Source organism: Varroa jacobsoni, unplaced genomic scaffold, assembly GCF_002532875.2.
Source record: "Varroa jacobsoni isolate VJ856 unplaced genomic scaffold, vjacob_1.0 scaffold_109, whole genome shotgun sequence".
Lineage (NCBI taxonomy): Eukaryota > Metazoa > Arthropoda > Arachnida > Mesostigmata > Varroidae > Varroa > Varroa jacobsoni.
This window is the reverse complement of record NW_019213011.1, coordinates 324,571-339,112: the sequence shown is the minus strand read 5'-3', so window position 1 is coordinate 339,112 and position 14,542 is coordinate 324,571. Positions and strand designations below refer to the sequence as shown.

The window sequence follows — 14,542 nt, the reverse complement described above, 5'->3', positions numbered from 1 at the left end:
AAGTGTAAGATCACTGGAGATACATATTGACCAGGTAAAATGCTGGTATTCCCTTAGTAGCTTCTGCCGACTATCCCACAACTTTCGGCCCTCGAATCCTTTTAGATAACGTTATGACTCTAGATAGGGGGTTGGCCTTACAGTATAATGCAAGCCTGCGTAGCTTTTCTAAAAACTCTTTTTTACTAATCGCAAAATTGGGCCGAATACACGTAGATTGGTTACTTATTGCGTAGCTCGTTATTAGCGACTAACAAATAGGACGACTTTTTTGCGGTTCCTAGCAAACATTCTATTAGCTGATTTAAAAGCGGGTGGACGTTTGCTTGTCGTTTCAATTACGTAACGGAGATTAGCTAGTAACAGATTCGCTTTTTCTACGATGTTCGCGTGCAGTTGAATCATTTCCTAATCAGGAATGTTTACTAAGCAAGATTACCTTTTTAACATTGAAAACGTCCTCTCGTTTTGGTTACCTTGAGAGTTTGCTCTGAATGCTACGTGATCGTACCATAAATATGAACATTGTCTGACAACTGAATAAGCGTCCGTCCACCCGCTGAGAAAAATTTACAAAGAAATGAAGCTAAGAATTATAAGTTTTCCCGAACGCGAGCTAAGGTAGTCACTTGTTGAAGTCGTTTTCGAGACTTCAAATACATTCGCCAGTCTTTCCTTGCTTCTTCATAGAGGATATATGGGAGGGAGATCATAGGGTTTTTTAAGGTAGGCTATAGAATGAAGCCTCTTAGAGCCACTCATTTAGACTATTGGCCAGCCATTAATTACCATTCCTTTCGTAATTTTATGCAACAAATTTACACGGAAAGGCAAGATAAACCGGAGGCTTTATCTTGACATAGAATCAGTCAATCAAGTTTGTTGGGACAAGTTAGATCGTAACTATTTATCATAGGAAAAATTTTAAAAAGATGATCTTTCTTCATTTTTTAATAATCAACGACCAATGCCAATAGGCAAGTTAGGCATAATGTTTGCGTCCTTGTTATTCCAGGTGTGGGACTGCGATTAGTCGGACCGTTAGTAGGTTGTATGCATGACATGTGACAGGTTCTGAGAGCCATTGGAAGTATTCCAAACATGTGCGGGACGTTATCGGTTTTTTTAGTAGTTTATCTAATGGTGGCACAAACAGATCACTATAATATTCAGTTCCTTTTTACTGATAGTACTAGCCTCTTTTCATTTGATAATAAAAGGATGCAAAATCATACCACAACAAAATTACTGGCCAGACAGGGCGTTAATTACTACACGTTTTTTTTTATTGATGTTTTCGTCTTTCTAGTTGACTTGTTAGAACCTTTCAAAGCGGGAGACGCTGTTTTTTGTAAGCGTTCCAGCAGTTCCAGCAGTTTCAGCGATTTTGCTATAGTTGGTGAAGTATATCGTCGTATCCTAACTTAACGCGCTCTAACCCTACAACGGTACGAAACTACTAAAAGAACATACTCTTTACGCGGTTGTTTGCGCAGTTTTGTATTTTTAATAAATCGTAGGTTCTATATCCTCTGGACGGAGAAAGTAAAAGTTATCATATATATTGAGCTTGAGAAAAATAAGCAGATTCTGCAGATTGTGAAGTTGCAGTTACAGGTTGCTCTGTCTACCAAAACGTTCGAACGCGTAACGTGGTTCAGACTGGACGCGATACGACTTCGTGCTAGGAGCTAGATGTCTGAAGCAATGCTTAACGGCGTTCCGGACAAACTGTTTCGCATTAGATATATACTTTGCCAAAAGTCAATATGCAAACTTCTATAGGCCAGGTATGTCATATTCCAAGTTCGGTTCGGGATAATCTTTCCGCTCTCCATCTATCTGCTACAACAGCAACGCGTATCCGCAAACAATACAGAAAAAGGAGAAAAACTTATAGCATTCTATGTTAAAATTACATCGGCCGTCTAAGGCATTAAGCAAGTTAAGTTATTTCTGTATTGTTTGCCTTCCAGTCTGTATTTGCAGGATATTTATTCGCATGTATTTACACGATAGCGAATGAAGCATAAAATACTACCCTCAACGCCGTCAAGCCTCAGTGAAGTTTACGCGGGGTTGCAGCAGTTCTCGCAATAGTCTGTGTACGCAATTTATGCGTGATCTGCAACAAAAAAGATAATTTACTTTCAGGAAGGCTGCATTTAATCCTCGTCCAGCGTGCAATTAGGCCTGATTAGGTACATAGAGGAAGGTGCGCCATGTTGACCAGGGGGTTTATTTGACGCGGCTGCCGAAAATAACGGTCGACACAAGAGAGAAAGTACAATAGTCCATTTCACTAGAACAATATAGAAAAACGTTCTGGTCTCAGATCGACCAACAGGATTTTATTATTCTCTCAAAAAAATAGCTATAGTTTTTTTGTGTCTTTAGATAATCACAGTTACTCAAAGACCAAGATTACTCAAAGACTGCATGGACCAGGTATGGGCCTATAGGAGACACTAACGATATAGTTGACATCAAAACTATCGGAAACTGCCGATCTATAAAAAAAAAAAAAGCGCTCCTTAAGACGAATATTTTCTTTATTAATGTTATTAGTGCCTGCTTGTCATACAATCAAATGGTGCATCCGTAATCTGTAGAAAAAAGAACCTAAGGACACATATCCGGACTGAGATTGTTTAACGTGGACAAGGTGTCTCAATGATATGGCTTTGCGTGATTAAGCTAGAACAGAAACCTATGAATATTGGGTTTATCAGTTTGTAAAGGCCGCTGTAACAAGGTCAAACGAACTGTTATGTCAACTGCGAAAGGATGAACGGCCATCATCATGGAGAAATTCTAATAGAATATCACAGGCCCAGATTCGCCAGAAACAAGCCATAGATGAAATACGACAAAAATTAGATTTGTTACCTATCATATCTAGTACGCGATATTGATTGAGGTATAGACTCCAAAAAATCGATCATAACCTAAGCATCTTTCGCGGATCTACAATAACCGGGACGGTGGAATACTTGTTGTCTATAACATACTTTATCATTGAATCTCCATCAGCGTCAACGTCTCTCACTGCATAAGAAAGGCCGACTCGCTGAAGCAGGTGAACTCTGCCACGACCACCGTCACTGACGTGCGTCCCCTTAAGGGAGCTCGTTCCGAAAAAAGGCCTGGTATTCGCTCTGTATGTGTCAATTACACATCTTGAGAGAGACCAGAAAAATAGCACCATATTGACGATATTGTAGGGATTTTTCAGGATTGTATATATGTATAATAAAATAGTAAATATAATAGAAAACTGTATGTAGATTTTAGCGGGTTCCAGTGTTTACCGTGCTAAAGGTCCCCTTGGACTCATATGCTTGTTTATAACTGATCGAAGGTCCTGTGATTGCTTGGTCATCACCTGGTCAATCCAATGTTGCGACTGCTAACACTTGAAAGCTTCTATTTTATTGTATTTAGACTATTTGTTGTTGTTTTAGAAAAGTGCTGTCTTCGTCACACCTTTTATCAGTTTATTGCCGAACTGAGACCTATAAAATCTATGTTTTTTCGCATACCTTAGGTTGATCGTTAGACGTAACCAGAAACAAACATTATGATATCCACGATAGTAGTCCTACGACGCGAATTATTTGCATTTAAGGCTCGTAACTATATGGAGCTGTGGCTTGCCACTTTTCATGGAAGTGAAAACTGGCTAAGTTCTAAAAATAGGCCTTTAACGGAAAGCAAATCTGCCAGGGACGCCTGTAAACTTGCTTACTATTAGATAATTGTCCCTGTGATGGACAGTTTACGGTGAATTACATTCACTGGAACCTCTATAGGAAAGTTGAATTTGAAGCGCATCAGAATACAGTAACATGGCGTCAAACAAAAATTTCCACAAACAGATTCTGAAACAACGAGTGGCAAGGTGAATGTAAATTCGCGAACATAATTCGCGTTGAATTAGTGTCCTAACCCCCGTGGCTGTCAATCGTAAAAATGGGTTTGTAAGCTTGCAATATTGGAACAGTACGTTGTTATAACGTGTCTTAATTATCGTAAAAATTGCTCGTTGAACGACATATTCGTTTCGTTGACTACAGTTAGCCGGTTAAAACTCAATGGGAGACATAAAGTGGTGTCAAGGTATTGAAACAACGTACTTTTTTAGTGACCTTTCATTGAAAAGGTTGGGCAACTTTCGAGCTCTATAATTGCACTAGCTGAGTTTCTTTAGATTTCTCAGAAGTCAAGCGGCAGCGACAGGGAAAAAAACCTAAGTAACTAGCTTGTTAATATGTTACACGAAGTACTCCTATGCTTCTTACGACACCTTGCAGGATCTGCTAAAGAACCCCCAGAAGGTTTCAGCAAGACCCCCTCCCCCAGCAGTTTTTGAAGCACAGGCTACGCATCTAGCTGAAGTCACTTGGAAGTTACAATGTGTTCATACATGAATAAAGTATTGTTTTGAAGGCGACAGAGCGGGTGTATTTTAGTGCTCTATTCTAACAAGAGCGACATTATTCCTATCTGGAAATAGCCTGAAATTTGCAACTTGTCTGAGTATTTCCGGCCCACGTTATATATTAGTTTAAATATTTTCACATATAACCGTGAGTGAGCGTCTATCTACTTTATATGTATATATATATATATATATATATATATATAGATATTATGACCTAAAAGTTGAAGCACTTCCTCAAACTTTAACAGTACAATTGAGAAGATGCATCTGTATTCTTCCATTCAATTACACCTGTCGCATATAATTGTATGAGTAACTCACCAACACTTACCCCTGTAGCACTACTCTACAAATATTTGGTAATGAAGCCACCATCTTACTACCCATGTTACTTGCCTTTTTATGCTGCTATGATAAAGTAATATAATTTAAAAGCATGATGGATTGGAAGACTTCATGTTGTTTGCTAAAAGACAGAGTCAACCTGGTAATGCTTATATGCTGTTGGTAGTGTAAGCAGTCCATTGTGAACATTTTTTTATATTTACCACAACGACAAAAAGGTGAGCCCATATCACCCGATTGAGTGGCTGTAAGTGAAATGTATTAAACATTTGCGGCGGCCTTATTGATGTTATATGAGATAAAAGATTAGCGTCCTTCAGCAGCGCTATATACCTGCAATCTATTAAAAGCAATTTTCAGGTCATCTGAGAGCCGGCCTGGTCACTCGTTTCAAGCACTACTATTGTGCATAAGTACTTGTTTATGACTTACAAACAGTCTGTTTGCAGCGTTTACTAATCCACGTTCCAGTCCGGTATGCCAGCTGTTAGGCAGAAATTTAACACGAAACGAGTGAACTTCCACCCGGACTCGAATCTATACTTAACATTCTTTTCCATTACGCTAGTACGGGGACCAAGTTTACTGTTGTTGTGTTATCCCCTTTATCTCTGCGCCTTCAGTCACCGTAAACAATAGCGGTAGTATAAACTATCAAGTATAACGAATTAACGAATATAAACTTATCTAATTGGGCCCTTTCGCAAATGATACGATACTCAGATATTTTTTAGAACGACATTTTATATTGATTTAATAAATATGCCAGTGTACAGCGTCGCTGATAGCATCTGCTTGATTGCACGAAAAAAAAAGCGAATTGCTCTGCGATTAACACACGTGTATTCATTCGACCAGAAAAATAGACGCCTCCGTGTTGAAGTTTTCGCTCACTTTTGGTTTTTCTCGGCTTCCCTTTTCACACGCTATCTGCTACCTCAGATCTTAATACGCCATCAGTAGTTATCGCTTCAGAATCGGTGACTGCAACATCATTACGTTTATTATCATTATTAAGACGTCTAAAAGAAAGCACAAGCCAATCAAGCGTTCCCTTCGCTGGCGAAACGTTTCGACACAATCCATACCCGTACCACGAAGAGAAACCTATGCTTTCGTCTTAATTGTGTATTAGTTCAAAATGCCAAAAAAAAAGCTATGAAAAATAATAGCAACAATCCAAGTTGAAAGATACGTCAAAATTACCCGACGAATCGTCACGAATGTCCAAGGATTTGCCAGCGTCTATTTGAAACAAGATTTGAACAGGAAGATCGCAATCAACATATCTACTGAGAAATTATACGCGTCTAAGAAGTAAGCGTACAATTGTGCGCTGGCAAATGTTTTCTAATAAAGAACGCTACGCTCAACGTTGAAAAGAAAAGGGAAATTCCCCTATAGGTGTCGTGGGTTTTCAAGAGGTACAAATTCGCCGTTACTATTTACAGTGGATAAGCGATATCGCGGAGTACTCGTGTTCAAACAAGAGCTAGTAGAATTAGAATCTAATCTTCTTCTAGCGTTCGTGATGAAGTTCGTCTTCACTGCAACTACATCCGTAATATCATTGTCATTGCGTTGTGGTGTGGTGGTAAGCGTACAATAGAGCCATGTTGCAACAATAACAACAATAACAACAACAATTTGTTTTAGGCCCACAATAAGTCTGCCTTTAGTAACTTTTAAGCGGAGCTTACCATGCACTCAGTAGTGATACGGATTTCTTTGCTAGTGTGGTCTAAACGATCTGATCCGAGACGGATATGACCTTCACATCTAAACGATCATTGGAACAAATCTATAGAATGAGCAGGTGATGCGGCGACGTTGTATTGAGTGCGTATTCATATTTAAGCAAATAGCCACATACATCATGTACGTTTACACGGTACCTTCATTACGCAATTTTCTCTGTTTAGCCGATGCGCGATTTCCGTCTCTCGCTTTGTTAGAGCACACCGAAAAGAAGAACCTGAAAGAGACCTAATCACCTGACACATTCTGTCATAGATGTTCTTCGTCTTATATGTCGGTTTAGAAATGTCTCAAGGATCATTTTGTTTTCCGCGAACCGCGTAAAGATGTACTACGGACGATGACGCATGGTGTGTATTATCTCTCTTAGTAAAAGTATGCTCATCATGATGCTAGTTGAGCCTTGAGCCTATCAGGCCATAGTCAGAGTAAATGCATGAATATAGTGTGTATGTATATATATATAACATAATGACGGTGTTGCTGTGTCCCTGAACGGATTACCAACGTCAACGCAAGATTTATTGTCTCATTCTGTGTGTGCAGATACAATAGAAATCGTTATTGGCAGCAGGTAATTTATTAACATCTGACGCGCCTAGTTAAGGTCCGAATCAAAACATAGCATTGGCTTGCCCCTTTTATTTCTTACTGCATCTGTCCTTACTGCATCTAGACCTACGATAGAGACGTTCAGTTGTTTTTTTGTCGGCATTCCCGTAGTTCGTACGACAAAAAACATTTTTCTATCACTGTGAGAAACCTATACTATCTGCTCGTATATGCATGATGAGTACCAGGTACCAGAATTATATTAGTCCCAACTTAATGCCAAAGCCGTACGTCCTGCTTCCATATGGCAACTTGATAGCTAAATTAGCAATACGCTATATGGAAGCTGTTAGAACATTACCTTTTATTAGAGATATTTCCGAATTAGAAAATCTCTATAGAATTAAAAAGTCTATATAGTTTAGCAGATGTATGCGTCTAAAATGAACCTTCCAAGCCCACTACCACTGAGCACTCGAATCTAAAAGTAAATGAACCGGAAGCGTGACGGTTAAAGCTTCGCTTCGTATGATTTGTGTATCGCCTTCAGTCACTTATTCTCACGACCTTTTCGGCAGTATCGAAAGCTCAAATTTATTCCTGATTACGTGAAGCACGTAATGGCTTTTTCATAGTCGACGTGTAGCGCTGCTAATGGTTTCCGCTCCATTAGAAGTTCGGTAAATTAGTTAGAATCCGATCAGCTTTTCAACGGTAGACGACAATGGCAACTCGAGGGTCTACGCAGAGTTTCAGTGAGCGGGTTACATTGTTTCATCAACGGGAAAGACGGCTATAAGGTAACGGGGTTTTATCCGCGCCCTATACTTCCGACATATTTAGTTACAATCGCTAGGAAAAAAAAAACTGAAATGTTTGCCAGTGAACATGCTGCTGACGACATGAAGGAGCAGCTACCATCTCCTGACAACAATTACAATTTATTTTCACTACCACTGCTGTTATCAGTGGCCATAGTATAACCGAATGACGCTACAACGCCGCTTCCGCCATTCACTAATGTGGCCATGCAAAAACGTTTAGATATAATAATAACAACAACGTGCCACCGATGGTAAGGATGTGATTACCATAAATGATTGAAATGTTATTCATTGCTTAGGACAATGGCCGGAACAGGTTTTACCGATTTGGAGTAATGGCAATTGATGACTAGGCCTTCGTTCAATTTGGTCCGATGCAGTTCTCCATCGAGATGACAATTTCAGTCATGAACCGAATAGAACTATAATAGTGTGACGGTCTATCATCTTTGAGTATTATGACCATATTTACTATAATATATCTTGTTTCGGCGTACAAAAGCAAGATATAGAAGCGCGACTTAACGCACATGACGATAGCGGTCATGCTGATGCTGATGATACTGTGATAGTATTGTATAAATAGATCTGACAAACAACAAAGGACAAATCTATACCCATCATAGGGTTTATGAGGGAAACGAGCGTTGCGCTTATTTACTCGCTCGCAATGTAGCTCGATATTAAATTGACGTATATCGCGTGCATCGGGACGTATTTGTAACAGTGCTCCCACTCTAATGTGTGCGATGACGAAAAAAATCTTATTATATAGTATTTTTAATTATATTCAGAGAACTGACTATGGGTCGCACACTAGACAATATGCAAACAGAGTCGTTTGTCATTCAAATAGGGATCAAAATTTCTATTAAGCAAACGCTGTAATTAAATTAATAAAATTGCTATCGAAATTCGAAAAAAAAAACACTGTTTTCTATTTTACTGAGCTGTTTTCATTGGATATCAATTCTCCACGCTGCATTACAAAGCGACTGGTTCATTGCCAATCACACTATGTATCTCTCTCTCTCTCTCTCTCTCTCTCTCTCTCTCTTGTCACACACAGACACAAGCTTCACAAAGTAAACAGAAAACCAGTTCGAAATACAGAAATAGCTTTTTTTTTTTTTTTTTTCATTTGAAAATCGTTTAGTCAAAAATAGGCTCACTGACGGCCATCCTACGACTACAGTCGTACGTTTATATCCGTGTCAATCGCGCCGCAAAGCTTTCGTACCGCAATACCGGTTGCCTGCTCAACGATTAAGTGTGTAAGGTAACGTAATGTTATTGCCGATTACTTGACATCGCAACCGCTGTCGTCACTGATTCTGCCGGCGTTAACGTGTTTTCCGCCACTCATTGGCCGTCCAATAGTGTACTCGTGTCTCTAACATTTTTCATTCGAATTAAATTAGTATTTCCCTGTTCATCCGCAGTGTTCTTGTTGACGATTCGTTTCTGCCAAAGTGGATACATTTTATATCGTTTCCTCCTCCTCCTCCTCCTCTATTTGGCTGACACATATTACATTTTGCCCGCCATATATTTCTCATACGATCTTTGTTAGTAACAACTAATTTTTGAACATGTGTATGCACATATATACGCTGATGCTGCTCTTCTTCTCACAAAAACGTTTATAGTAGTAGTAGTAGTTGTGCCAGTTGGGTCCTATAGGAAGAGCCTATCGCCAGCCTCGCCATCTAGCAATCGCGAGTTGCTTGTTTGGGATGCGCTCGTTATTTGTTCATCGTTCCTTGCGGAGCCTTCAAGCGGGTGGTTTGTTCGGCCTCTGCTCGACAGCGGCACATACCGAAGAGCCAGATCGACCAATCCCTGAGCCTCGATCCCGAATGGCTCGTCTGTTTCCTTTTCCTCTCTTATACCCTAGCCCGATACGGCTTTCGACCCGATCGTGCGTGGCTTTCTAATAAAAATGCAAATCAACTTCACGCCTTGAACAGAAAAGCTAGCAGCCACGCAGTCAGGCCAACGTCAACGATAGCCACGGCAGCACTCGATGCACAGAGCCCTTACACTCTTTTTTTTCTCGTAGAACCCCCGTTTGCAGAAGATGAGGTATCGGAGGCGGCGGCGGCGGCGGCGGCCCCTATGACAGCGGCAGAAGTAGAATAAATTCGGGTATTTCGTCGCGGCGAGAGAAAGCCCGTAGCAGAAATGGCATAAGAAGGAACACGATCGTATATAGAAGGATCACCCGCTGACTCTCTTACCAAACAACGAAGATGGCCGCTACAAGTAATTCACTCACCGCTACAATCCTCGGATATCTAAACAACTCGCAGCTGACTTCTGATATGGTCAATTGTAGTATACGGACACAGATAATTCAATCACCCCCACCCCATTCGTTGCAGATGATAACAACAGCTATGAGTTCTATGCAAAAAAAATAACAAGACCTTCCGCAACAACACGATCCATCATCCGGTCTCGTAATTATTTACGATTTTCCGGAGACGACGGAATTACTTCATTCAACAATGAATTTTTCCTTAGCGCCCAGGAACGCGAACCCGCAGGCTCTGCGAGAAACGCTCAAGTACGCGTGAAAGCCGCGCGATCATTTCATTGTTCATTCCGCTGGGAAATTCCGAAATACAATAGCGAATTTGACTAGATTTGGTCTATAATTGCAATTTTTTCTACTTCTTTTCCTTTTCCTCCTCCTCCTTCTCCTCCTCCTCCTCCTCCTCTCCCTTCTTTCTTCTTTTCATCTCATTATTATTATTATTATGTTAGCGGTAGAGTGTTTGACAAGTATTATTCATGATTCTCGTTTCATACGTCGTTTCGTTTCGACGTACTTTGCATTTTCAGTTGATGAGGCAATTTTTAGAAGGAACGACAATAATTTCCAATAGCTTTAACTAACGAAATCGAGCCCATTATAAGCTTGTATATTCATGAAGTAGCAGCTGCTTTATAAGTATTTCGGCATTTTGAATTAAAGAGACTGTAGTTGAAATGGCACATCATACCTTCCCCATACACTCTTCAAGGAAAACTAAAAAATAGAGTAATGAGACGGTTCAATAATGGAACCTTTATAAAGCACCTATTAATGTGTCGCAGTGTTTAACGAGAATTAAGTTCGCAGCTGATATCCTTCGGTTCGTAATAGATTGTTCAATTAGCAAAACAACCCCTATCTGTATCCCAATAAAAATGACTCATAACTTAGACACAATTTCTGCTGATGAAACTTGGAAAATCCATAATTATGGGTGTAAGGCGGCAGTGTAATAATACAACCGGAGCCAAGTTTCAGCACCTTAAATATAAAGCATTTGTAACTGGAAGCTAGCAGGTTTACAAGGTTCGTTTCAGACCTTTTATATATATATATATATATATATATATATGTATATAAAAAGCCGAAGCCGCTCCAGACAACGCCCATATGACCCCCTTATGAAAACAACTGATTTTTGAGTTGCTTTCTATTGCAATATCCGGGTATATGCCATCTTTTTTCACCCGTTTTTTCTGTCCATAACCCACGCAATCAAAATACATATATTAACTAGTTCTCCATAGTTGTTAAGCCGAGTAATATAATTTGTCACTTCCTGCTTCTCGACCCCTGATCACCCCCATAGGTATTTAGCATTATCCTTACTACTGTAAATTGGCGAACATAGGTCATCGTACTTCGTTGCAAATGAAAGTAACGTGGTTAATGCACTTTGTATGTGGTACCCGAAATACTTATATCATTATTATTGTGGTTGGACCTGAAGGAGAAAAAGCACGGTTTCTTCGTCTGGACGGCCGATAGTCCTTTCCTCAATCTTCCTGACCCGTTCACAACACTGGCATATCGGCGCTTCCTGACATTGGCCAAACGGTGAACGCCAAGGGAGGCCAAGGTGAGACGGTGTCGTGAGCTGTTCTGCCCAGAAGGGCCTCCACGAAGACGTTCATGAGCCGAAGTTCATCCGCACAGAGAACCGTTTAGCCAGGTAGCAAAAGAGAGTGGTCGAAAAGAAGCCCAGTTGAAGCGGTAGCAGGCATCGTAGAGGCGCAAAAGATGCGGAATGGGGGGTGCTGGCCGAGCAGAGTGGTAGATTCAGCCATCGGTACCTAGAGCTGCTTTTGTCGTTCTTGCTGTTGCTGTTATTGTTGTTGTTTGTCGTAAGAGAAAAGTGCGGCGAACAAAGAAGAGAGAATGGCTTGAGGAGAAAAGGTGCCGACCAAAGAAGCTCACAGAAAGCTCAAGAAGTCGAAAGTGTCTGGTCAGGATAAGATCCAATGCAGACCAACGCTCCGTAACTATGCAAAGCTGGCGCTCCCGAAGCGATCCACAATGACACCTAGCTAGATGGCTACAACATTCATATCTTGTCTCTAACCAGCAGCTAGCCAATGAAGCACACTTCTGAACTTGGCTATCCGAGATTTTTCTTGGGGGCCTTTGGCCTGCAGATTATACCATGAAACAATATCTAAACATTCCTACTACTATTGCTGCTGCTTAAAGTGTTCGCTTATCAGTAGGTGTATGGGCGCTTGAAATTAGTGTACTTAGTACTAAGCAATTTTCTTAGTTTTTTTGTTATAACGGGCCAAAGCGCAAAAAAAATGGGACATCAGGCCTCGGATGATGAGATAGATCATGGCTTTAATATAGCAACAAGCCAGATCTAGCATCATGGCTATCTCTATTGCATGCGGTGAGAAGTCAATTATCTTCTGTGAATTTGTAGTTCGTAAGAGCTGCAGTGTTTCAAGGGTAGCCAGCGTGTTAAATTCATGAAGTGCGCAAACCTCTTCAGTTATCGCACATACTAACTTATGCTAACAAACATGGCGACGTTTATTAAGACACCCTTAACTTCCAAGGTCGTTTCCAACTTTAATCTGCTAAGAAGTAACGTCCCCGCTATGAAAAGTGTAGAAGTTAATCGAGACACTAGAACAGAACTATGTGTGTCGGCAAAAGGATTTCTTTTTCTGCGACAGAGTCAAGCATATATAATACAGTGGGCTCAATCATTTGCAAGCCCACCGTATACGGTATTTACTTCGGCTCATTGACGATCTCATAGCGACATCAATGACAGTAGTTCAATTTTTAATTGTTGCTGTTAATTCGCTTAATCTTTGCCTAACAAGTAGGTCAAGATAGTTTCAATTGATTAATTATTAAGGTTTGAACCTTTTAAAAAAGTTTCATCGTATCTATACAGAAAGAATTCTGTTTATCTTATGTATGAATCAGAAGCAGTTGTATTCTAAGAGAAAAAAACAGTAGCATTACACCTGTCTTTTATACTATAGTACCGCACACATGTGCATGTCTCTTTACCGTAATCTTTATTCTTTTTCCCAATGTTCTCCGCGTCCACAAGCTCCGATTTTGATTGTTAGATTTACCGATCCATATTTTCCATTATGCTCCATTAGATTCCATATTTTTCGGACGTGCTCCGTCCTCCTAACAACCCATTTTACACTTAGCCATACCTAACCTAGTATATCACCCTCCCCCCCCCCCCCCCCCCCCCCCAAAAAAAAAATCTCCGTTATAGTTTGCTTTTTCAAGGTTCGGCCTATCACTTTTTATAACCTGAAACTTCCTTCTTAACTACCCCTAAAAAACAGCATTTCAAAAATTTTCTCCATACTACCTTAGAAACCGCCCGTACCCTGGACTTTGGCGTTTTATTTTCTAGGAAAATGCACCTTTTCCAATGTTCGCCGATTGTCCCTCACAGACTCTGCCGACTCACAGATGCTAATTTTCATTTTAATGGAGAAAACTCAGAGCTTTGCCTATTTTTGGCAAACGATACGACCCTCTATCCAATTAACTATGTTGTTGTTACAGCTGACGTGAGATAATTGAAGGCAAAATATGGCGGAAAATGCTTCGTTGTTTCCTTTCGAGAATCCGTTCTTTTTTTTTTTATTATTCCGGAGCCATTACTTTAGTTCGTTGTTAAATCGCTGATGAAACCATTAAGGCCAGCGACGGATAAACGCGATTGCCAATCCTGGCATGAGACTGGCCACATGTGAAGATGAATATCTGAGTGGGTGGCAACATGTCGACGGCTGGCTTTATTGAGTTTAGCTCGTCTGCCTTCGCGGTGCCTGATGCGTGCCGGTGCAGAAGTGGATGAAAATGACGGGTTGATAAGTGTTCGAAACGATTCTTTTCTCCGTTTTCTTTGTTGCTGCTATAAAAAGTCGCAACTCATTATTGCTTAGTGCGCTCTACTGACAGTAGCAGGTGCGACGATTTCTACTAAATCGCTTCTGAAGACATTCAGAGTGCAAACAGGAACGCAGAGCCTTTCCTTCGGGGAAGACAACGAAAGGCCCATGATGAAACGGATGGAAATGAAAGCTTCGTCTCTTGCTGTGCTAATCGCTATGCGTGAGGATATGGCAAATTCAGCGCTTCCAGAAGAACAGTAATGCAATCAATGTTCCGACTTGAGAAAACGACCTGGACAGTATCACTGCGCTTAATTAAAGCCGGCTAAAGATACCTCAAAATCAGTGGACGCGCCTTAGAGTCCGCATTTTTCAGTTTGATTTGTATCGGGTTTGTCCTATATATATCCTAGCAGATATATATATG

General features: G+C 40.5%; 1 long non-coding RNA gene across 2 annotated transcripts in view; it reads right to left on the bottom strand.

The window, feature by feature from the left end:
• Positions 1-1,787: 1,787 nt before the first annotated feature.
• LOC111265829 (uncharacterized) overlaps positions 1,788-14,542 on the bottom strand; it is a 55,854-nt gene continuing 43,099 nt past the window's right edge. For both annotated transcript variants that reach the window (XR_015313239.1, XR_002683696.2), the window contains exon 5: positions 1,788-2,125. This is a non-coding gene — a long non-coding RNA (uncharacterized LOC111265829). The remainder of the gene's footprint in view (positions 2,126-14,542) is intronic.